The sequence below is a fragment of the Stenella coeruleoalba genome, assembly GCF_951394435.1.
Source record: "Stenella coeruleoalba genome assembly, chromosome: 1".
NCBI classification, from domain to species: Eukaryota; Metazoa; Chordata; class Mammalia; order Artiodactyla; family Delphinidae; genus Stenella; species Stenella coeruleoalba.
In genome coordinates, this window is record NC_137169.1 from 147,442,743 (window position 1) to 147,466,121 (window position 23,379).

The following is a 23,379-nucleotide window of genomic DNA, read 5'->3' on the forward strand; positions in this document are numbered from 1 at the left end:
AAGAAATTTGTTCTATATTTTAATTGGGGTGTTAATTACATGATATATTCATTTGTAAAAACTTATGAACTATAGACTTAAGATCTGTGCGTTTTACTACATATAAGTTATATTTCAATTTTATTTTATTTTATGTTTTTGGCCGCACCTCGTGGCTTGCAGGAATCTTCTTCCCCCACCAGGGATTGAACCTGGGCCTCCGGCAGTGAGAGCGCCATGGAGTCCTAACCACTGGACCGCCAGGGAATTCCCTATATTTCAATTTTAAAGTGGAAAAAGTAAACCAATGATTAGGCATACTTGGCTAATGTCCATATGCTACAGTGTGTTGAAAAGAGGTTAATCTGGAAAAGAAAAATCATAACCCTACGGTGAAGGCAGACACGTGCTGCAAAGGCTAAGGAAACGGAGAGGAAAGCAGCCGACATTGCTAGCGGGCTGAGCTGGGATGCTTCCAGTTGTGGGAAGCTGAGCCTCTTCTGTAATGTGCTTAATCACTTATAATTGCTCAGTCAGCTAATTACAGTCATTAGGCTGGCCTTAGTTGAACAGGCTTGGGAATCTCTTGAAGTCATTCCCTTAGCTGGTTGGGTTGGACTTGTCTGAGTCCAGCGACCTCCTCAGATTGCGGCCTGTGATGGTGCATTCCTGGTGCTTCAGAAATGATCTGTTTTCACCGTGGGGTGTTTGGGCATACGTGACTAATCTTGGAACCAGTGAGTCATGGGTGTCAGGTCTCAGAGCGCAGGGAGAGTACTTGCGGGCTCTGCACTGGCTCTGCTTTCTCGGTGCACCAACCCAGCCTTGCTTAGGTCCAAACCAATCACATTTTGGAAACAGGATTTTTCCTGTTGCTTTCGTCTGAAAGAGCAAAAGAATTGAAACAGTCTGCATGACCATCAACAGGAGACTGGTTAAATAAATTATGGCTCATGCACATAACATAATACTGAAAAAAGAACGAGGACACTTATCTACATACTAATTTGGAAAGAGCTTCAAGCTATACGTGATCTTAAATCAAGAAACAAAACATAGTGTGCAGTATGAGTGTTAGTATAAAATATAGGGTTGTATGTTTGTATTTGCTTACATATGTATGAAGAAACTTCGAAAAGAGACAGAAAACTTAAGAACAGTGGTTGCATTTCAGTTGGGAGGGTGTAGGGGTGTGGGGGCATTGGGGTTGGGAAGTGGGTGGGAGAGACATGGAGTAGGGGGAGAATTTTCACTGCAAACCTTTTCAGAATAGTTGTTTAAAAATCATGTGAATGGGGGGCTTCCCTGGTGGCGCAGTGGTTGAGAGTCTGCCTGCCGATGCAGGGGACACGGGTTCGTGGCCCGATCCGGAAAGGTCCCACATGCCGCGGAGCGGCTGGGCCCGTGAGCCATGGCCGCTGAGCCTGCGCATCCGGAGCCTGTGCTCCGCATCGGGAGAGGCCACAACAGTGAGAGGCCCGCATACCGCAAAAAAAAAAAAATCATCATGTGAATGTAGTACCTAATGGAAGATCGAAATCTATTAAAATGTTCAAAATTTTTTAAAAGTAGGAAAAAGTTTTAGGGAAAGGGGGCTCACCCTATGCAGCGTTCCCACACAGTGGTTTGCGAAGGTGTCGTGGGAAATTCGTGTACTTAAAACAGTAGTGGAGGGCTTCCCTGGTGGCGCAGTGGTTAAGAATCCACCTGCCAATGCAGGGGACTTGGGTTCGAGCCCTGGTCTGGGAAGATCCCACATGCTGCGGAGCAACTAAGCCCGTGCACCACAACTACTGAGCCCGCGTGCCACAATTACTGAGCCCACGTGCCTAGAGCCCGTGCTCCACAACAAGAGAAGCCACTGCAATGAGAAGCCTGCGCACCGCAACGAAGAGTAGACCCCGCTCGCCGCAACTAGAGAAAGCCCGTGCACAGCAATGAAGACCCAACGCAGCCAAAAATAAATAAATAAAAATTGAAAAAAAACCCACAAAGAAACAGTAGTGGAATTTGTCTTCATTCCTACTTTCTTACATTTAAGGGATAAAATAGATATTAAACAACTGTTTTCCTGTAACAGAGCCCTGGTGGTGTGGGGCACTCACACTGGGCAGCCTGTGGAGAGGAGGCGTGCAGGCTCTGACCCAGTTGCTCAGGCATCTTCCCACTTTGAAACAGCCCCTCCTGAACTGCTGGTTTTGACTATCACACAGTTATGAGTTGTTTTTATTCTTAGCCACATGCTGTTTAATATATACGCCAAACGGTCCAGGAATTGACAAAGATTCTTCGCTTGACTGTCAAGCTTCCTTGTTTGACCAAACTTTAGACAGGCTCCTGAACCTTCTCCTAGGCCCATCTGTGCATTTCCCTGTAAGATCCAGCTTTATCAAGAACCCAGCTAAGTTGGTTTAGCAAGAACCCGCATCCTCCACATCTGATTGCTGGATATCTGATCAGGCTCCTCAATCTCCAACATCCCCCAGGTGTTGTCTGATCACCCTGGCCTGTCTTCAGCAAGAATCCTTTTAGGTTAGTTTAGCTAGAATCCCCTTTACCCCTAATGTTTCCTCTTAATTATTTTCCATACACTCACCTCCCACCCAGCTCCTTGGCTGTAAATTCCCACTTGCCTATGTTATATTCAGAGTTGAGCCCAATCTCTCTCCCCGCTGCAAATTCCTACTGCAGTGGTCCCTGTACTTATAGCAATGGGCCTGAATAATGTCTGCTTTACTATTTGGTTTTTTTTTTTTGCTATATGCGGGTCTCTCACTGCTGTGGCCTCTCCCGTCGCGGAGCACAGCCTCCGGACGCGCAGACTCAGCGGCCATGGCTCATGGGCCCAGCCACTCCGCGGAATGTGGGATCTTCCTGGACTGGGGCACGAACCCGCGTCCCCTGCATCGGCAGGCAGACTCTCAACCACTGCATCACCAGGGAAGCCCCTTGCTTTACCATCTTTAACAAGTGCCATGAATTTTTTTCTTTAACAGAATCAAAAAGAATACTGACGTTGAACACTACTAGGTAATGTGGAGCAGGAAAATCATAATTCTACAAAAGTGCCTCAGAATTTTTTCTCCAGGTCTGAAAGTTATGATTTATCAACCTCTTAGCTAGAAAATTAAGCTCTTCTACTTCAGAACCTAGTGTTAAAGAGAAAATATTGCAACCAGTATATAAATTTTCTAAGTATTATCAATAAAGACTAAGCTTTGACTTAGAAATGAAAGATGCAATTATTAAGTAAGCTAGTTGATTTTTACTATGGGTTAGTAATATCAAGATGGTCTAAAAGTACTTGAAACACCATAGCTAATAAATTAGATGAAATTGCAGAAAATGTGGTCCTTTTTAATTTAATTTTTTTCATTTCAAAATCTAGAAGTCATTTTCAGGTGTATGTATGGTAACAATTTAGTGAAAAATGGATATTAATATAGTATCTTGCTGAATACATGTTACAATGTTGGGTTTATCATTCATTTATTAAGCAAAAATAATAACTAGAATTATATAAAGTATACATGTGATAGGCACCATCTTAAGTACTTTTCATATATTAATTCATTTAATCCTCAACAACCCTATTACATATAGATACTAGTATTATCCTCATTTTACAAAGGAGGAAACTGAGGCACAGAAAAGTTAAGTAACTACCTCAAGGTCACACAGTTAGTAAGTAGCAGAGCTGGGTTTCTAATCCAGACATTCTGGGTCCAAGGTCCATGCTTTTAACCATAAACTTACTATTTGCCAGGAACTGTTCTAGGTTCTGGGAATACAATGGTGAATTAAAGAAACAAAGATTTTGCTCTCATAGAACTTACATTCCAGTTGGGGGATACAGATGATTAAACAAACAAGTAAATAGAAATATGTTAGGTGATTAAAAAGTACAAGGAAGAAAAATAAAGCAAGATAAGGGAATAAAGAGTCCTTTTAAGACAAGTTAAGGAACAGGATAGGTCATATTTTGGTAGGATGATCAGGAAAGAATTCCCTAATAAGGTGACATTTTGTCACAGAACCACATAAAGCATGGGAGTGAGCCATGAGGATGTCTGAGGGATGAGTGTTCCAGGCAGAAGGAAGGGTCAGTGCAAAGTCTGACATGGGACAGTTCTTGGCATGTTAGGCGAATACTGAAAGGAGGCCTTTTTTGGTTGGAATAAAATTAGAGAGGGAGAGGGCAATTGAAAATAACATCTGAAAGATACCTGGGGGTAGGATTATGCTGGGTCTTAAAGAGCAATGTAATAATGTTGGATTTCATTCTGAGTAGGATGAGAAGCCATCAGAGGGGTTTGAGTTTAGAAATAACATGATCTGACTTTTGTTTTCAAGCAAAGAAACAAACAAACAAAAAAAGATCACTGTAAGATGATGTGTGGAAACAAGATCAGTTCATTGGCTATTTAGAATAATTCAGGTGAAAGAAGATGTTGGTTTGAACTCGGGTGGCAGTGATGCTGAGGCAAAAATTGGCTGATTCAGGGTGTATTTTTCAGACAGAGTGGAAGAATTTGCTCATGGATTTGATGTGAAGTATGAAAGAAACAGAGTAGTCAAGGGGAATGCCAAGGTCTTTGGTCTGAGCAGTGAATGAAGGCCACTTATTTGAGGCAGGGAGCCTTAGGGGAGGAGCAGGGATGGGTGGTAAATCAAGGGTTCAGCCTTGGACATTTTGAGTTTGATAACTAGTGGACATCGTAGTGAAGATCCTTATAGGCTGTTGGATTTGTGAGTCTGGAATTCACAGGAGAGGTTCGTGGCAGAGTTAAAACTTTGGAAGTTGTCAGGTTATGGGAAGTGGATGAGATCACTAAGAGAGTGGGTGCAGACAGAGAAGGGATACAAGGACTGGGTCCTGAGGCCCTCCAATATTTAGAAGTCAGGAAGATGAGGAAGACCCAGCAGTTGAAATTGAGGAGAAAACGCTGGTTCTCAGAAGGATAACTAGCAGAGTATAATGTTCCAGGGGCTAAATTTAAAAAAACTGTTTCAAGAAGGAGGGAGTGGGGTGATATTAGAGAAAATGGCAAAGGAAGGGCATTTGAAAATTCTGTCCTCCACAAAAACAATGAAAAAACTGGCAAAAATATTCAGAATCAACTTTTTTTTTCAGAACTTTGCAAACTAGCCAAAGGCTTGCAGTAACCTGGGGAGTGAAGAGAAATGGCTGAATCTCAGTAAGAAAAATGAGCTTTGTGGTGGTGTAACTTGCTTTAGTCTCACCTGTGCCCTGCCTCCACCCCCACCCCCCGCCAGCTATGTGGTAGCTTGAAAAATAACAGTCCACATTCCTGGTTCAGCCTGGCCAAGGGAGCATAATGGAACTGGAACTTTTTCAAAGCCAAATTCTCAGAGCATTGTCATTATTTTACCTGTCTGGTGGTTCTCTGGAAGACTCCACTTGCAAGGCTGTCTGTATGTGACCAGACTCAAGCTTACCCAGTGTGAAAACCATTTTTCTTTTTCTTTTTCTTTTTTTTTTTTTTGTGGTACGCGGGCCTCTCACTGTTGTGGCCTCTCCCATTGCGGAGCACAGGCTCCGGACGCGCAGGCCCAGCAGCCATGGCTCACGGGCCCAGCCTCTCCGCGGCATGTAGGATCCTCCCGGACTGGGGCACGAACCCGTGTCCCCTGCATCCGCAGGCGGACTCTCAACCACTGCGCCACCAGGGAAGCCCAAAACCATTTTTCTTAAGAAGAATCTGTCAAAAAAAAAAAAAAATTTACAGACATATGTTTTAACTTCGCAGCTGCCTGAGGCAGTGGATCACAGTTGAGACAAACAATAGACTAACCAGAAAGCTTAAGGAGAGCTGGGGAATGAGACATCCACAGGGACTTTGAAAATCTAACATATTCTTGGGACTCTAGAAGGCCACACACATGGCAGGGCTGGGCATATGCTCAGGGAAGGCACTAAGATCTCACCTCTGACTGTGAGGCTCTGCAGAAGCAGGAAGTTAGGTTGAGGAAGAGTTGTCGACTGCCTGGCTGAGTGTTGAAATCATGCCCCAGCGTGCACGCAGAGTCCCTCAGCAAAGACTGGATGATTTATTAGTTCCAGGCATTTAAGGAAATCTCTGTCTTATCATTAGCTCACCACTAAGCTAACTGAGTAGAGACTTCAGTGGCCACATACAACAAAATCAGACTTTACAGAATTAGTTCAGAAAAGTCACTAAGCAAACAAAGAATAATAGCACAGTAAGCAGCAGCAACAACAAACTCCGGGTTTATATGCGAATGATGTCTCGCCAAGTAAGGAATATCAATAAAAAGATAGAAAGTGTTAAAAAATAGTCAAATAGAAGTTCTAGAGTTGAAAAATACAATAAGTAAAATGAAAAATTCACCAGAGGAGCTCAACAGTAGATTTGAGCAGGCCAGAGAAAGAATCAATGAAATTGAAGATAGGAACCAATTCAGATGATCCAGTCTGAAGAAAAGAAAGGAAAAAAATGAAGAAAAATGAACACAGCCTCAGAAATCTGTGGGATATCATCAAATATAGCAACATACCTATAATGGGAGTTCTAGAAGGAGAAGAGAGAGGGGGAAAAAGACATAAAGAATATTTGAGGAAATAATGGCAGAAAACTTCCCAATTTTGATAAAAAACATTAATCTATATGTCTAAGAAGCACACTGAAGTCTACATAGAATAAACTCAGATAGGAGAAACAACTAGACACATGATAATCAAACTATCAAAAGACAAAGACAGAGAGAATCTTGAAAACATCAAGAAAGAAGCAACTCATCATGCACGAAGATCCTTAATAGGATTGACATCTGATTTCTCATCAGAAACACGGAAGGCAGAAATCTGTGGCATGATATAAAGTACTGAAGAAAAAAAACCCTTGTCAATGAAACATTCTATATCTAGCAAAACTATTCTTTAAAAATGAAGGAGAGGGGGCTTCCCTGGTGGTGCAGTGGTTGAGAGTCCACCTGCTGATGCAGTGGACACGGGTTCGTGCCCCGGTCCGGGAAGATCCCACATGCCGCGGAGCAGCTAGGCCCGTGAGCCATGGCCGCTGAGTCTGTGCGTCCGGAGCCTGTGCTCTGCAATGGGAGAGACCACAACAGTGAGAGGCCCAGGTACGCAAAAAAAAAAAAAAAAAAAAAGAAGGAGAAATTAAGACATTCCTAAATAAACAAAACCAAGGGCATTCATCACTAGAACATACACTCTGTAAGAAAGAAAGTATGTCCTTCAGGCTGAGATGAAAGGACAATAACTCAAATCCACATGGTGAAATAAAGAAAATGGTAAGAGAAACTATATAGGTAAATATAAAAGGCAGCATAGGTATATTTTTGTTGGTAACTCTTTATTTTTTTGCCTGATTTAAAAAATAACTACATAAAGCAACAATGATAAATATGTGGGGATGGGCATAAAATGAACAGAGATATAACTTGTATAATAATAACAGCACAAAAGAGGGGAGAACGGAGCCATATGGGAGCAAAGTTTTTGTATATTATTGAAATTAAGTTAGTATTAATTTGAACTAGAATGTTATGTTAATTATACCCCAGGGCAACCACTAAGAAAAAAGAAGGGAGTGATCAACTGGGTCAAATGCTGCTGATAGTTTAAGATGAGATCTGAGGATTGACTACTTGATTTGGCAACATGGAGATCACTGGTGAGCAGTTTATGGGAATGATGGGGGGTAAAGCTGACTAGATTGATTCAAGTAGAATGGAAGAAAAGGAGGAGAAAATGGATATAGGCAATTCTTCCATGACTTTGCTGAAAATGGGAGCAGAGAAATGGAGATGGGATGAAGAGTGAGAGACAGTTAAAACGTTTGTATGCTGATAGGAATAACTGAGTGGAGTGAGAAAAATTGATAATTGCCTTCTCTGTCTCTGCTATTAAGGAAGAAATTTTGAGATCAGAGGGGAATTGCTGCAGCATCATGCTTCTCACCCAAACGTCCCAGGCATTGGCATCTTTGCTTATTGGGAGAATATGTATATACGTACATGTGCATGTATGTATACACAGATTTGTGTGTGTTTTGAATAATACTGTATTAATATATTATGCCCATTAGAAAAGATATACAAAAATGTAAATTTTTAGAAGTTTAAGATAAATTTAAAGAAAGTCGATAATTAAAATGACGTATCATATAATCAATAATATCTCAGACACTCGGAGTGAGGTACATAGTGAATAAATCCATGCTTCAAATATCTTCTTGCTAATTTTGAATTTTCTGGCTGTCTTTTTATCAGCTGCAGTTAGATTCATTCTTGCTCTTACTTTGTAGTGAGTTTATACCTAGAAGAGTAGTAACGATTGTTATTCGTTGTTTTCTCGTCGTTCACTCTGCCTTTATTATTAGTATTATCTTCCAACTGGTTTTTTTTGGCCCAGATTTCTTTTTTATTTTAACTTTATTATGAAGAATTTCAAACAAACATAAACAGAATATGAACCCCACTATATATATCCATCATACCTTCACAGTTATCAACTCATGACCCATTCTTCCCTCCAGCCCTGTAGCATTTGGAAACTAATCCCATGCATTTTATTATTTCATCTGGAAATAATTCAGTGTGTATATCTAAAACATAAGGACTCTTTAAAAAAAAACCTAACTACAATGCCATTATCATAACCAAAAAATTTGAAGGAATCTTTAACTTGAAGTAATGGGGGAATCTTTTTTAAAAAAATATTTTATTGGAGTGTAGTTGATTTACAATGTTGTGTTAATTTCTGCTGTACAGCAAAGTGAGTCATTTATACATATATCCACTCTTTTTTAGATTCTTTTCCCATATAGATTATTACAGAGTACTCAGTAGAGTTCCCTGTGCTATTCAGTAGGTCTTTATTAGCTATCTATTTTATATATAGGAGTGTATGTCAATCCCAATCTCCCAATTTATCCCTCCCCCTGCTTTCCCCCTGGTAACCATGTTTGTTTTTACATCTGTGACTCTATTTCTATTTTGTAAATAAGTTCACTTGTACAATTTTTTTAGTCCGCATATAAGCGATATATTTGTCTTTCTCTGTCTGACTTACTTCACTCAGGATGACAATCTCTAGGTCCATCCCTGTTGCTGCAAATGGCATTATTTTGTTCTTTTTTTAATGGCGGAGTAATATTCCATTGTATATATGTACCGCATCTTCTTTATCCATTCCATTGTCGATGGACATTTAGGTGGCTTCCACGTCTGGGCTATTGTAAACAGTACTGCAATGAACATTGGGGTGCATGTATCTTTTTGAATTGTGGTTTTCTCCAGATATATGCCCAGGAGCAGGATTGCTGGATCATATGGTAGTGCTATTTCTAGTTTTTTAAGGAACCTCCATACTGTTCTCCATAATAGTTGTACCAACTTATATTCCCACCAACAGTGTTGGAGGTTAATGGGGGGAATTTTTGCAATAAAAAAGTCAGGTCAGGAAAGAAGGGTGTTTTTAGCACAATAAAGCTGAGGTCATAATTTCACATTTCACATAATTTCATATTTCACAACTTGCATAAACTAGTTGGGGGGTATTTCTCCAGTAAACTAGACTGGTGGTCTCTGAAGAAAAACTAATGTTTATGGTACTGGGTAATGCTGGTCTTCAGGTACTTTAGAGAAAAGCTAACCCTGGCATTGCTGGTGGAGTGAGACTGAACTGGCATAGAAGTACCCAATTCCCTCCTCGCTAAAGCACCACATCCTCTCTCCCCTTCGGCAGAAGCTGGAGCTGATGAAAATCACACCCTCTTCCCAGTGAAGTCTCACCAGGTAGAGTTTGTACATTATGGGAAGGGATGAACTGGGGACTCCATTATCCTATGGGCAGTGGTAGAGGTCACTACGCTGGCAGGGGTTGGAGGAACACAGGCAGTTAAGGGAACAGTTAGCTTAGGAGGGAGCAATGTACACCCCTTGAAGGCCTAACCCAGGGGGCTGGAACTTTCTCTCCTGTGTGGTAAAAGGGAGCCAGTTGCCTACCCAAGGCAAGTTCCCAGTTCTTAGCCCCACCCTGCTTGGGGCAGTTCCTTGAAACTTGTCAAAACCTCCTTAATTCTCTCTCAAAATATACGTTGTACTTAATGTGGAGATGATTGGGGGTGGGGCGTGTGTACAGAATTTGGACTGGTAAGAGTATGTGAACGTTCCTGCAGAGGAGACCCGGCAGCGCAGAGGACCCGGCCAGAGAAGCGCACAGCTGTGCCACCCCGGTCCCGCACGCTCCGCTTCTGCGCCGCGGGGGACACGCTGCCGCAACTCAGGTCCCACGGCCAGGACGGCCTGGACGCCGGGCTCCAGCGTCCATGAGGAACGGTGAAGCTCGGTTCACGTCTGGATTTCATCACAACCCTCTCCCCCCATTGCAGGCATCAGCATACAACGGTCAATTTTCCTAAGTAGTAATAGTAAACAAGTTTCCAAAATGTTAAATGTTAATTCCTCAAAATCACCTCGGAAAAAAGGACAATCCTTTGGCTTGAGTATCTAGTTTTGTGAAAGAGTCACTAAATTGTTCTGATTTCCCTTTTCTCCACCGACATCCCTGGACAGATTTGCAGACCAGGGAGTGGAAACGGTCAAGACAACCGGGGCTCAAGTCTGATATCTCGGGCTGACGAGGAGATTTGGGGCCACTCCGTTTGGGAGGAGGCACTTCCTCAGGGGGCAGTTCCCTGTCTTCCGCTTCTTACCGAGCCGGCCGGCCGCCGCAGAGCCCGCTTCCGCTCCTTCCACGTGCTGGCCTGCGCCCACTACTCCGAGGAGGGCCGGGCCTCCGCGAAGAGCCTTGCTAACAGGGGTATACGACCCCGCACGCACCGGGGCCACTGCTCGGGCGACCCAGCCTGGGACGCGCCCGTAGGGCCAACACTCGTAGCCAGAAGAGAAACGCGACATGTGGGTGGGGCCGGGCGCCGGAGGCGGGCCCGCACTCAGCCGGCCCACAGCGCTTCCACCTTCTGTGGGAGTCTTTCGTGGGAACTGGGAGGGGGCCCTCGTTACATAAAGGAGAGCACGGGCCAGCCCGCTGCAGTCACGTCAGTTCCTTCCACTGCCTCCCCTCCAGTCCCGCTCGGAGGCCCAGCGAGCACCGGCCGGGACGTGACATCCAACCGCTGGTCACCGCGGCTGCGCCCGCCGCCTCATCTACCGAAGGGCTAGTTCTCGGGGTGCAGCCGCATCGAGCACCCACGCCTGCAGCCCAGCCTTTACCCAGCCTTCCCAACCAGAGGAAAGGGCTGGCGGTAGGGAAGAACGGGAGGGGCCCGCGCGCTGGGGCGGCCTCCCATTGGCTCCTCTCTCTCTGCCCTCCGTCCCGATTGGCCGCGGGTCGAGCGCACGGGCCGTGCACGCTGCCCCACGCCGCGCGACGTTGGACTGGGGGCGGGGGAGGCGGCGCAGCCAATGGGAGTGGCCTGCGGGGCGGGGCTCCCGGCGCTGGGTCTCTGGGCTAGGGCGCGCTGGTAAACAGATACGGAGTGCATGCCGGGTGTCTACGCTACGGCGAGCGCGCGGAGGCTGCGCGAAGGTGACCGCGGATCCCAGCTTCCTGCAGCCGGGTAAGGCTGCCGCCCACCGCGTGCCCTGGGCGCCGTCTGCCTGCGGCCAGATCTGTGCTCACCACCCGCTTGGGCCCTTCTTGTATCCTCAAGTAACAGCGCGGCTTCCCGTTTGCGAGTTTCATTTGCCCCAAGCTCCGGGCGCCCTGCGGCTGTCTCCTACCCCCGTGCCCACCTTAGCCCATACCTGTCTCGGGGAGGGGACGAGGGCCGCGTGCTGGTGCCTTGTCTTTTGGTCGACAGTACTGCTTTCTTGCCTTTGCACTGTCTCAGGGGCGCTAACTGCCCCTGGCCCCAGGTTTGTGCCAGGACTTTGACTCGCTTGACCCGAGCCAGCTGTTGGGTTCCACAGTTGGGGGTTTTGGGTGAACTTGGGAAAGAGGACCCTTCTTGGTCCTTTCCTCCGTTGGCTTTTCTTTGGCCCCTCCTCCTACTTCTCCAATCTCCGGGGGTCTTGTGAATGGTTTGGGCTTAATTGCCTAAACTCGTGCCTTTGCCCAGTCTCTGCCCCTCTGCCAAACCCAGGCCAGTTCTCCCATGTGCCTTGTGGGATGGAAAATGCTGCGGGGGCAGGCCTGGATGCTGGAACTCTCCATTTGGACGACAGGTGCCAGTCCTCTGAAGGGTGAGAGACTTAAGTGCAACCTCTCATCCAGGGTAGGGCCTGCAGCCCATTGGAAAACTTGTCCATGCTCACTTGCACCTTGGGTGTGCGTGACAGAAGACTGAGGAGCTGGGCCTGCCAGGTCTAACTTGTTGCCAAAGGATTTGAGCATGCCTGATGCCAGCCTGCCAGTTGTCATGCTGTGCATGGGTGGGTCATGCTGGCAGGAGGGCCCATCTCCGGAGAAGAAGCAAAGCAGGGGCTGGTGGTTCTCAGGAGCAGCATCTTTCAGACTGGTGATGACTTTGGGCATTTTCAACTTTGCAAATAATGCAGACAAGGCAGGGTTAGGATTTTGGGCCTGACCTTGGGCAACTCAAAGGAAAAGTGAACTAAGGTGAGCACTTACGTGTGTGTCACATAAGACAGCGTTTCTCAACCTTTAGCAACATCCCTGGCCTCTATCCATTAGATGCTAGTAACCCCCACCCCCCCAACACACACACACACACACACACACACACACACACACACACACACACACACACACACACTATTTGTGACAACCAAAAATGTCTCCAGACATTGCCACATGTCTCCTAGAGGACAAAAGCAGCCTTGGTTGAGAACCACTGAGGTAAAACTGTAAAAAGAGTCTTCCCATACTGCCAGAGGCCCCCTAGGACCTGTCCATGACTGGCTGAGAGGTTTATGTAAAGGGTAGCATCTCTGTCCTAAACCAATGATAGAAGCCCTGTAGGTTGGGCTTTAATGGAGTCCCCCACTCTGCACCTGGGGGGATAGGAGTGAGGAAACCCATGGTCATTTGCTGTGCCTGCTGGGTGCATGGCAGTGACTGGCTGGGTCCAGAGTACAAAAGAAGTGGGAGACTTGTGGTTTCTGTCTTTGGGGACTTTGCAAGACTGTGGGAGATACGCATATGAAATAACCATGGGGCAGTTTTTAAATAGTGAGCAAACAAATTTATACTGTCTGAATGCTGGCAGAAAGGCCAATTCAGTTATCCATAAGTGGCTTTTCCAAGGTGATGCTTTGCTCATCCTTACTGATTTGCTGAGATATCTCTTATGTCTTATGATGTGGGAGGGTGCCAGGCCTGGGTCTGCAGAGAGTAAGTGTGTGGCTGCATTTCAGACATATATGTGGGTGTATGTACATGTGCCATGTACTCCTCCAAGAGAGGGGCTACCCAGGAGCGCAGGATGGACACTACAATTTGTACAGTTCTTTTACAGTTGATTGAAGCATCAGAGACAGTGAGCCGTTTCTTTTTGTGTGGGGAAAGACACTACTTCTGAGTCTAGATTTTGCCTTCACTGTAACCCAGAATTTATGCCCCAAACCTCAAAGTCCCAAACTGGTGGGGACGCAGAAAAGTGAAGAATGGTGATCATTGTACAGGGCAAGGAAAAACATCTGAAACCCCTGCCATGAATTTCTTTTTCTTGTTGTTAATTGATCCTATGGGGATGTATCAGGATTTTCCCATAACATTCCTTGGTTAGTTAGGGTGTCTTTTGGGTGCCCTTTCTTGCCTATAGAGAAGAATCTGGACAGGGAGGTCACTTCTCTTTTCTCAAAAAGAAGTTTACAGGAGTGTATTATTGGGAAGCTCCAAACTTGGCACGATAATTTTCCATCAAGAGCCGTGGATACTGAGTCATTATCTTTGTCAGTTGAAACAAGAGCTGTGTGCAAAATTAGACAGGAATATTTAGAGAGTTGTCTTGATCTGACAGTGGCATCTGGAAATAGTTCCAGCATTCTTGCTAAACAACAGCCAGGAACCTGGGAGAGCCAGTAGAAAGAAGAGCCAGTGGGAGAGGGGGAGTGCGAGGGCCCTGCTCCTTGAGGAGTTGCACCTATGTGGGGGATGGGGTCCACCGACTCTGAGGCAGACCCTGATGTGTCTGGGTGGGCTGATCCCCACACTTTTCAGACCCAAGTGGGTGTCCACTGGTCTGTCCACAAGCATGTTTGTCGTGGGGTTACAGGCTCCTGAGCCCTTGACCTTTTGCTTTGAGGTCAGGGGCCCACAGAATATCTAACATTGGAAATGACCCTGAAAGTCTCTTTTTATTCTCCATACTTGGATTTCCTTTTTTTTACTCTGTGCATGTAGAGAAGGATTCATGAGAAAGCTGAGTGTTTTTCACTCACCTTGCCCTTTCAGGGTATTGTAGAGTCTGTTGTAGTGAATAGTGACTGAGTGCTTGTCTCCGGAGTCCTCGACTTGCTTTTTTAAAATAGCCCATTTCCATCTGGGCTGAGGGAGAGGGGCTGCACTTGCTAGAAACCTGGAAAATCCCTGTGTGCTCTAAGGGTTGGTGCTTCTCCACATCCTGCCCTGAAGAAAAGCCCGCTCTGGAACTGTGGGTTATTCCCTCCTAGTTGAACAAATATTGACTGATTGTCTGCCTTGAGCGTGGCATTGGAAATATAAAAGTGAACAATTCCTTGGTTCCCGGACCTCAGGGAGTTGTAATAAGGGGTGTGCAGATACCACCTAAACACCCTCAGTGTGCAGATCTAGGGCTCCGGGTCTAGATCAGACCGCTTCTGGCTGGTGGAAACGGCAAGGCTCTTGGAGGAGAAGGCGTGTTAGCTGGGACTCTGAGCATGAGAAAGATTTCAGCAGGAAGAGGCAGGAGTTTGGAGGGGTGAAGGGCCAGTGCTTCCCAGACGCTCTATGCTGAAGGCCAGGTTTTATTTTTTCCCAGTTTGTTGCAGACCAGCGCTTTTGCAAAACACAGTAAAAATGTCCTGACGGTGCTAAATTGCTGTGAAAGTTTCTGAGCCCTTACTCCTGTTATCTCACCGAGGATGACAATATGAGTCCAAGGACCATTCTTTGAGTAGCATTGGTCCAGGCAGTGGGTTCTTCGAGCAGAGGCATTGGGGTGGCTGAGTGTCTGGTAGGGGTGAGTGCAGTCTGGCCGGAGGGTAGGGAGTGGCAGGGGAGCAGCGGGAGGCTGGGCAAGGGAGCAGAGTGGGGTGAGTCCCCCACCCCATTTCCTGTTGAAGCAGCTTGTCTGATCTGCCCTTAGGAGTTTAGGATAGTCTGAGCAGCATTGCTGCCACTGGGCTTCCGTAGGGTCGGGGTGGTGGGGGGCAGGAGGGCTTTGGCATAGGCTCCTGGTAATTTTCACCTGACAGTTCAGTTCAGGCCAGAAAGAGTTCCCTGGGCGCCCACAACTCAGCTGCAGCCTAGTGGGCTCTGACAGAGAGGGAGGTGGCTCCCTGCCCTGGCATGTGCACAGTGGACGTGGGTACCTGTGGGTACTGGCAGACCGTGCAGGACTTAGGGCGGGTGCAGTCCTCTGCTGTGGGAACCCAGGGCGCAGCGGTGCTGGTTCTGCTGGAGAAGGGCTGGGAAACCGCCTTCCTGTGCTGGGAGGTCTAGGAGCTAGGGCCTGAAGGAGGAACAGGTTTCCATGGGAGAGAAGGATCTGAAGCTGACGCCTGAGCAGGGAGGGGCAAAGGTGGGCGCTGCTGTGGGGAGGAGAGGGGAGGGCACTCAGGCAGGCAGGCTGTGCAGAAGGGGTCTTGGAGTGGGTCACTTTGAGAGATCAGGGTGGATGGGGAGGGAGACCCGTGAGGCGGCCTGTGGGAAGTGAAGGCGGCCTGAGTCCCAGGTGGCGGGTAGTGGGGAGGTGGAATGAAGGCGTAGATTCAAGAGGTTATAAACCTGCGCAGGTGGACTCTCTGGAATACGTTACTGCTTGGCCACTGCGCTGAGATTTCTAGTGGAGGGAGCGGTGGGGACTGTTTGGGGTGGATGGTGGTGTCACCGCTGAAAACAGAGGGGGCGGAGCTGGGCTGGCGGCAGGAAGACGGTGATGTTAGTTTTAGACGGGAAGGGGTTGAGGTGCCTGCGGGACTTTTTTCCTATCCTTTTTTATTAAGGTACAATTTGCATACCGTAAATTCACACTTTCTCGTGCGCGGTTGTGCCGTTTGACAAATGCATATAGTCATGTAACCATTACCACAGTCAAGGTCCAGAACGGTTCCGTCCTCCCCGCCCCCCCGGGTTCCCTGTGCCCCTTCATCGGTGCCTGTGGGACTTGGAGGGAGAGACGTGGCATGTGTGTAACTGGATTTGTTCTAGAATTGGGCCAGTGGTTGAGATGGCCTGCCCAGCCTGGGAATGGGATGCACGGTCCTGGGGGAGCTGCCAGCCCGTGGGGAGGCTGAAGCAGCCCAGGGGACAGCGTAGAGAGCAGGGAGGATGGGGGCTGGGGACCAGGCCTGGGGACTCCTGTGGAGGTGGAGGGGGGGAGGGGGAGCTGGTGAGGGAGGTTGAGGAGGGACCGGGTGAGACATGGCAACTCAGCAGAGGATTTCAGGGGAGAGGGTGGGACCCGCTGGAAAGGCCGAGGAGGGTGGTGTTGACTCAGGTAGGTGGAACCATCAGGTGGCCGTGGTGAGTGCCACAGGGGGAGAGCTCGGGGTCGGGGCAGCCTGTGCTGAGGGAGAAGGGAAGGCAGGGTTGGCCGGGATGAGGCTGAAGGAGAAGCAGAGTCCACGGGAGGTTTTTCAGTATTTGGTACGTGAAAGCCGAGAGCGGGGTTTGTGGGCTTGAGGGGGAAAGCTTTTGTGGAAGGAGACATTGAAGGCAAAATGAAAAATAGGTCCGGGGCAAAGTCCTAAAGGAGGAGGGAGAGGGAGGAGGGGAATGGCCAGTGCGGGGAGGAGATAGGATGGGGGGGGAGGGCTGAGACCGGACCGAGGGTTGAGGGTGAGCACATCTGATTGCCTCTGTTTTGAGGAAACAAGAGGTCAGTTGCAGTGAGTGAGGCCCTCTGCTTGATGTGAGAGGGGGAGGCTGGGCTGGGGGTGGCGCTTGAAGGGGAAGCCGGGCTCCTGCCAGCCTCTGAGGAGGGGTGTGTGTGTGTGTGCGTGCGCGCGTGTGTGTACGTGTGTGTGTGTGCGCGTGTGCGTGCGTGCGTGTGTAACGGGGCAGGATGGGTTTCCTGGCCGTCTGAGAAGGGGCGCGCTCCCTGCCCCTGCCCCCCGCTGCATTTTCCCAGAGGTGTTTGCTGGCCTGGGAAACACCTCACCGCCCCCGAGAAGCTGGTCTGCCCCTCCACACTTGCTATTTTCATAGAACGTCTAGAAGGGTTAGTACTCAGATTCTTTTGTGTATGATTCTTTCTAGAACCTGTTAAATCCCCATTCTCAGCCCAGCCCTTCTGTGCTCAGGGTAAACGGCCGTGTCCTAATCTCTGGGAACTGGAAATCATCTAGGTCAATCACCTTGTTTTACACATGAGGAAACGGGGAAACTCAGGCCCAAGGGAGAGCGGATGTGCCCAGGGTCACATGTGGCTGGTGCCCAGGGTGGGCCTGGAACCCGGGCCTGGCTGGCCACCCTCCTCCATCAGCCTCATCGTAGTACCCTTGTTGTCTGGGAACCGGAGGGCCTGATGGCAATGATCCTGCCGTCTGCCGGGCGGGATGGGAGGTCCTGGGGTCTGTTCACACACCCAGAACTTTTACATTAAATCCAGATCCTGGGGTCAAGCCGGTGTTTGCTTTCTGTCTGGCATGTTTTCTCTGCGTTTGGCCCGGGTCCTGGCTCAGGGGAGGGTGAAGGTAAGAATAGGTTGCCCTGTGACCTGCAGGTGGTGACTGTTTGACAGGTGCTGGAGCAAACATCTCCCCATCTGTCTGAGATCGAAAAAGCAGTTTGTGGCTCTTGCCCCCTAATGTGTTTACAGCCAGCATTTGGTAGAGCAAGGGCTGGGCACCACGTACAGGTCAGGCCTGCTGTGCCCCTGTTCCAGCGCGCGTGAGCTCACTGGCAGCCAGGCCTGCTGTCTTTTGTCCCTCTTCCCTCTCACTCTTCTTCTAAGCAAGGAGTGGGACCGAGCAGAGGACGCAGTAGAGGTGCCGCATCCTGGGTGTGCCGCCACCCCTCCCTCCCAGTGTCTGTGTGCGCACGCGAGCAGGCTCCGGGCCCCTGTGAACGACGCTTTTCCTCCATCCTCCCTCCTCTGTCCTCACCCCATTTAACACAGGGCGCTGCTGCCGCTGTGTCCATGGCTCTGGGTGGTGGCGGTTTCAGGGTGATTGGTGACAGGAAGAGCGTTTCCCAGATGCTTAGCATCCCTGGTGTCTCTTGGGTTCTGGGTTCTAGAAGAGGGAGCTTGAGAAGCTGGGGAGCCCCTGGGCACCCGTGGGTATTAAACTGCTGGTGTGGACATGGTACAGCACCAACCCTCAAGGGGAGTATAGGTCTGGGTAAGAGATCCTCTCTCCAGGAGCGCACCATGCAGCCTGGGAGACGGGACAGGTACTCTAAGAGTCCTATAGGGCATGGCAGGGCGACCTTAGGCCATTAAGAGATGAGGGACTTTAGAGGACAAGAGGTGACTTCAGGATGGGGGGCAGACCCTATGGAGCGTCTAACATTCCATCAGGACGGGTAGGATTTTGGCAGAGGAAAGGGTGTCCCGGGGGTGGAGGTGGGAGCAGCACGTGGAAGTAGGAAAGTGTGTGTGTGTGTGTGTGTGTGTGTGTGTGTGTGTGTGTGTGTGTGTGTGTTGGGGCATGAGCCATTCTGGCTGAAGCGCTGGTGTGGGGTGGAGATAGTAGGAAATAAAAGCTGGAAAGATGTCTTGGGGTCCACAGTGAAGGGCCTTGAAGGCCAGGCCTGGGCCCGTGGCCTTAGTTCTGCCGGCAAAGGAGAGTGGAGGTCAGCGAGGAGACAGTCGCCTCTTCCTCTGAACATCCTCTTCTCATTTCTCCTCCTGAGTATTGTTGTCTGTCTAGGATCGTCCCTGGTAGGGTTAACTCACTGGTCTTAAAAACTATTGGGGTTTTGCCTACGCTTGTAGTGCCAGAGGGTTGCACGGGACCTCGGTGGCAGGACCTGTTAATTTAATGTCTGCACCAGTGACGTGCACAGGTGTCCGTGCCTGGCCTGTGTGTGGTGTTTGGGGGTGCTGCTGATGGAGGCAGGTTCTGGGAGTCAGCGTGGCAGGACTGGGGGCCGCGTATCCAACAGCTCCTTCCAGAGGCGCACGCCCAGAGTGGACTCAGTGTGGGGCTTCTGCCTCTTTCTCCCACTTACGTCTGAGACAGAACCGGGGTGGGATCGCTGGTGCTGAGAAGCCTAACACTCTCAACCTGGTAGCTGAGGAGCTTTCCAGAAAGGGAGTTTGGCCAGGTGGCCTTTGAGAGCCCCGTCAGCGCCTGGATTTTTAGGACTTATGATTTTCTGCAGCCAGGTGGACACACTTTTCAGGGCATGAACCTTGCCGTGTTTCCAAGAGAGTGACTTTTGTCCTCTTTTCTAAGGCATTTCTTTCTTTTTTTTTTTTTTTAATTATTTTACTTATTTATTTTTGGCTGTGTTGGGTCTTCGTGGCGGTGCGCGGGCTTGTCTTATTGCGGATCACAGGCTCTAGGCGCACAGACTTCAATAGTTGTGGCTCGCAGGCTCAGTAGTTGTGGTTCACGGGCTTAGTTGCTCCACGCCATGTGGGATCTTCCCGGACCAGGGCTTGTACCCGTGTCCCCTGCATCGGCAGGCAGATTCTCAACCACTGCGGCACCAGGGAAGCCCCCAGGAGAGTGACTGTTGTTACTGACCTGGGGGCAGGTTTCTTATCTGCTCACTTCCTAGGCTGCAGGAGGAAAAGACTTGAGCCTGGGGTCAGACAGGCATGGATAGGCCTGCCCCTGACAGCGTTGGGACTTAGAGAAGATTTCTTTACCTTGGGAGCTGTGTCTCATCAGCAGATGGGGACAGTAATACCTCACAGGGTTGCTGTAGGATTAGGACTAATAAAAAGTGATACACACAGAAGGGGAGTAATAACTGGTAGCTGTTCTTGTTATTAATACTATTTCACTGAAATATTTAATCTGAAGTGAAAGTGTTTTGAAAGATTAAGAACGTAAGAACCGATGAGGAGCATTTTGAGGGTGCGGGCTCTTACTTGGACGTTGCGGTACCCCAGGCCGTGCACAGTGCCTGGCATGTAATGTAAGTGCTCCATGATGCTTTCAGTGTTGAACCGAGCCTGGGAAGGAGGCTGGTAGACGAATGGGGCGTATTTATACTGAAAGCAGGCAGGACTCTGTCATCAGGAACAAGAATGTGTCTTGAGCTGCCCATGGGATATGTGAGAACCTACCACAGCACCTGGCCCTTAGCTGGCACTCAGTACCACTTGTGGAGTGACTAAACTAAGTTATTTTAGATGAATGATCCGGAAATTATTCTAGAATATCGCCCCTCTTCCCAACCCAATGATGTATCTTTTAAAAATAGCCACTGCATTAGTTTCCTATTGCTGCTGTAACAAATTACCACAAATTCAATGACTTAAGACGCCACAAATTTATTATTTTACAGCTCTGGAGGTCAGAAGTCTGAAATGGGTATCACCTGGCTGAAATCAAGGAGTCAGCAGGGCAGATTCTCTCCGGAGGCTCAAGGGCAGAGCCCCTCCCCTTGCCTTTCCAGCCTCTCGGGGCTGCTTCATTCCTTGGCCGTGGTTCCTTCCTCACAACTGCATCACTCCAGCGTCCGCCTCTCTCACATCTTTCTCTCCCTCTTCTGACTCAGATCCTCCTGCCTCTCTGTCTCTCATAAAGACCCTTGATTACATTGGGCCCAGCCAGATAACCCCCCCATCTCAAGATCTGTAACGTAATCACACTTTCAGCAGCCCCTTTTGCCACATAAGAGAACATAGTCACAGGTTCTGGGGATTAGGGTGTGAACATCTCTGGGGGGCCATCAGTCAGCCTCCCAAAGCCACCCACAGTATTTTGGCCAGATTTAAACACAACCCCTTAAATATCTGATTTTAGTTTAAGATAAACTCCTCAACTACAGCTCCAGGGTTCCCCACCAGGGTTCTTATTCACCTACCTGTGTGACAGTACAGATGACACTTGTATTTGTGTGGTCAGGGTCCGTCTGTGTGTGGAGGTAGGTGGGGAAAGAGTCAGAGGTGTGTGAGATGTGAGCCACCCAAGGGGCTTATTATTGGAAAGACTTCTGTGTGCCAAAGATAACTTACAAAACGGGGCAGAATCTGACCAGCAGTGGAAAATTTACATCGGCTGATGGGAAGACAAAATCATAAGAGCCAAGAGTAAGTTAGGGCCTGATTAGAAATGTGTCCTTGAATATATGTGACATGTTCATACATTTCAAAGTACTTCTGCCTCTCTTATTTAGATTGGACATAATAAGAACTTATGCTGTCATAATATCCAGGTGAGGAAACAGATTATAGGAAACGGGTTCAGGGACAGGCCTGGAGTGGCCTGGCCGGGTGGAGCAGAGCTGATGCACAGGCCCGGAGGCAGGCCTCATTCAGTTTTAGAAGTGCAGGGATGAAGGGTTGGTGTGAGAGGGAAGGAATTGGAGCAGCGCTTACATGGCACAGGTGTAAGCGGAGGCTGGACCGGAGGCCTGGGTCCCGACTTCAGACTCAGGAGTTTGGAGCTTATCCTCTAGAAAACTACAAGCCATTTGAGCCGGGGCTTAACATGATGAAAATGGATTTGGAGAAGGTTAATCTGGCAGCAGATGGGCTGTAGCTTGGAGACAGGGAACTTGTGGGGGTCAGAGGGGTTCCCCAGCACTGTCAAAAGCCTGTGCTTACCTGGCGAAAGCCTCCTGTGCTGTTGTCTCCTCTGAGAGTGGTATTGACCATGGTGAGGATTACCAGCAGTATTTATGTCCTGGTTGTCTAGGCACTCCTAGCAGGCCGCCAGCACACCAGACCACCTCTCCTGAACGATGCCTCACACCACAGCCGAATCAGCCTCACTGGCCCCCGAGAGAGGGCGAGTCTGCTCTCCCCGAGTCAGATCTGGTACTGTACCCAGCCCGGGTGCTGGGGTAGAAATCGGTAAGAGGGCTGTCCACACTGGTCTCACCAGGTCTGAGTGACTTGGTGAGTCCTTCCAGAGTGTCCGTGTGGTCTTAATAATGATCGTATCGGCTAATGGTTTTGAGGACCTACTGTGTGCCAGGCACTTGGGGTCCTAAGTACTGTTATATGGATTACCTAACCCACTCCTCTTGAGAACAGATGAGGGAAACTGAGTTGCAAAGATGAGCTTCAATGACTACTTGGGTTCACAGCAGAGTCAGGCTTTGAACCTGGGGCGCCCAGCTCCAGAGCATCTTGACTGCTTCATCAGTATCACTTCCTGAACGAAATCTTTTTTAATGTTCTAAGCAGAAAACTTGGGTGGGTTTTTGGTCAGACAATGAAATTGCCCTCAGGACCCCATGCTCGGCAGGTTGGTACTTGTCATCAGTTATGTTTGCTCCCCAGTGGGAGGAAAGACCACTTGGGACCCTCTGTGCTACTCACCTGTGCCTTGGAGTCCGGCCCGTGCAGTTTCATACGCAGCATTGGGTTTCTCTCTGGATTATCATTAGAGGCTGGAACTTCTCCTTCTGCTGCTTTTTTATCTCCCCCTCCCTGGCCCCAGCCCAGTGCCCACCTTGGGGCGACACACCAGGGAATCCTAAGAATGTCTTCTTCTTTTTTTAAATAAATCTATTTATTTATTTATTTATTTTTGGCTGAGTTGGGTCTTTGTTGCTGTGCGCAAGCGGGGGCCACTCTTTGTTGCGGTGCGCAGGCTTCTCATTGTGGTGACTTCTCTTGATGCAGAGCACGGGCTCTAGAGTCGCGTGGGCTCAGTAGTTGTGGCACATGGGCTTAGTTGCTCCGCGGCATGTGGAGTCTTCCCGGACCAGGGCTCGAACCCGTGTCCCCTGCATTGGCAGGAGGATTCTTAACCACTGTGCCACCAGGGAAGCCCCTAAGGAATGTCTTCTTAATCACCCATTGAGTGGAGAATGAAGGCTTGCAGTCTAGGACATCAAAACACACTCTTATTTGTTTTCTCCTTTTATCTGTTAAATGGTTGCCTGGCTCCTGAGCCATGATAGATTCGAGTTCTAGCTCTACTTGTTGTTATTCACTGTGTGACTTTCGGCAAGTTACTTAACCTCTCTGTGCCTTAGTTCCTTCATCTGTAAAATGGGCAAAATACTAGTACTTACCTTTTAAAAGTGAGTCAGGTAATACACATAGAACACTTAGCACACAGCCTGGCATATAATAAACTCCCAGTAAATAATAGCAGCTATAGTTATCATCACATTATGCTGGTTTTCTGCTTCTCACAGAATAA

At 48.5% G+C, this 23,379-nt stretch overlaps 1 protein-coding gene and 1 long non-coding RNA gene across 4 annotated transcripts in view; one reads left to right on the forward strand and one right to left on the reverse strand.

Moving 5' to 3' along the window:
* Positions 1 to 150: 150 nt before the first annotated feature.
* LOC307193544 lies at positions 151 to 11,311 on the reverse strand. Its single transcript, XR_013830352.1, has 3 exons — positions 10,704 to 11,311; positions 5,373 to 5,702; positions 151 to 861 (listed from the first exon to the last, which is right to left on the reverse strand). It is a non-coding gene; the product is annotated as an uncharacterized lncRNA (long non-coding RNA).
* Positions 11,312 to 11,463: 152 nt separating this feature from the next.
* The window catches only part of COQ8A (coenzyme Q8A), a 49,424-nt gene continuing 37,508 nt past the window's right edge, over positions 11,464 to 23,379 (forward strand). The window contains exon 1 of one of the 3 annotated variants that reach the window (XM_079942715.1): positions 11,464 to 11,570. The gene's annotated coding sequence lies outside the window, so the exon portion shown is untranslated. Of the gene's footprint in view, positions 11,571 to 17,272; positions 17,319 to 23,379 lie in introns of those variants that run through there. The other 2 variants (XM_079942719.1, XM_079942718.1) reach the window with 2 other exon arrangements.